This window comes from Atta colombica, unplaced genomic scaffold, assembly GCF_001594045.1.
Source record: "Atta colombica isolate Treedump-2 unplaced genomic scaffold, Acol1.0 scaffold48, whole genome shotgun sequence".
Lineage (NCBI taxonomy): Eukaryota > Metazoa > Arthropoda > Insecta > Hymenoptera > Formicidae > Atta > Atta colombica.
This window is the reverse complement of record NW_017259537.1, coordinates 71,676-73,371: the sequence shown is the minus strand read 5'-3', so window position 1 is coordinate 73,371 and position 1,696 is coordinate 71,676. Positions and strand designations below refer to the sequence as shown.

At 36.0% G+C, this 1,696-nt stretch overlaps 1 protein-coding gene across 1 annotated transcript in view; it reads left to right on the top strand.

Annotated features, from left to right (window-relative positions):
• The window catches only part of LOC108691621 (putative phosphatidate phosphatase), a 39,899-nt gene that overhangs the window by 35,135 nt on the left and 3,068 nt on the right, over positions 1–1,696 (top strand). The gene's annotated exons all lie outside the window — the stretch shown is intronic.

Sequence of the window (1,696 nt, the reverse complement as noted above, 5' to 3'; positions counted from 1 at the left end):
GCCCGAAAGATGGGAGAAAGTAGTGGCCAGCGATGGACAATACTTTGAATCATAAATGTATAACCAGTTTTTTACAATAAAGCCTCGAATTTCGGAAAAAAACGGTGGAAGCAAAGTTGTACTAATAAATTCAAAATACGGAGAACATTGGTTGGGCCAATTTCTTACGGACCAATTCCTTGGCTACCTCGGTCTCCCGATTTGTCATCAGATTTTTTTCTATCATTTGCAATCAATAGTCTACGCGGTATCAATTCAAAATATAGAATATTTAAAGCAATGAATTCGTGCAGCATGCGAAGAAATTCACCGTGATAGAATTATAGGAACAACTAATAGAAATTTATTACATAGAGCAGAATTGTGCCTACTAAGAAAATGGACTATATTCGGGCATTTATTGTAATTACATAATTTCTTTCATTAAATTTGTTATAATTTTTTGTTCTACTTTTTTATTATGCTACTATTTTTGTTTATAATTTGTTGTTTTATATATAGTTTCATTTAAAAAACAAGAATCCACGTCTATGAAAAAGTAACAGATACAAAAATCTTTTTCTTCTGTAGAATAGTCCATATAAAAAATTTAATACAAATAAAATAATTTTTCACGAAAACGTTTCCGTTCGTTAATCCCACAACTGTAAGGTCATCTCAAGATCATAGTACAGCAAAAATTGAAATTGAAATTGAACTCGTCTTGACACCAGTTACAATATTATGAAGTAAAAAATATGTAATGCCATTTAAAAAAATTAGGGTGACTTTTTTCCTAAAAAAGACTATTTTGCAAATTTTTAATATTGCAATTTGTAGCCGAAAACTGATTAACTTTAATCCAAATTAATTTTTGTTAGATCATCGGAAGTGCCGGAAAAATCGTGATCGCAATTATACCTTGTATTAATCTTCTTAAATTTTTTGCAACAAGTAGCTCGAATACACAGAGCAGCTACGCTAAATTTTTTTTTACATCTACATGAATTGAACGCGAAGTGTTTCAAATATATCGCGCATAGTACATATATAGCACCGATATTTTAAAGCGAAAATCGTGTGAAAATAGTTTAACCTAGATTCGTGAACTCGAATATAGAAAGAAGCTCAAGACTAAGCTACAACGATGAGAGCAATCTCGATTCTCTTCGCATTCCAGTAAAGTTATTGGTAGTTTCCTGTAAAGTTCTAGAGTCCACAAAATATCGCAATCAAACCCTATGCTATAATGTTGTATGAGCTTACGTCATGCGTGTTCGCCTTTCTCCTTTTTCGTTGTCTCCTTTTTTTCCTTTCTTCCTCGGCCTCGAGAAAGACGGAGAAATCAAGTAGACGTTATCGTGAAATAAACAAAAAGAAGGGACGGTTTGTGTGATATAACGAAGCCGGTACTCTTTCAGTGCTATGTACGCGTACCGTATATTCTCGACCGTATCATAGGTCATCCACTCTTCGTTCGCGTCCGTTCGTGTGGCCGCCCGCCGGTAGGGACAGTTTTATGTATAGAGAGATTTGAGGAATCCTGACGATAAAGAGGCGTCACACAGCGAATTCATTCATGATCCCTTCGTGCGTTCGAGCCTTCAGTTTTCCGCACGGTAGCAGACAAAGGAACCATGAAAGAATGAGAGAGAGAAAGTGAGAGGTAGGAAAGGGGAGGGAGAGAGAGAGAGGGGAGGGGGAGGGGGAGGGGAGA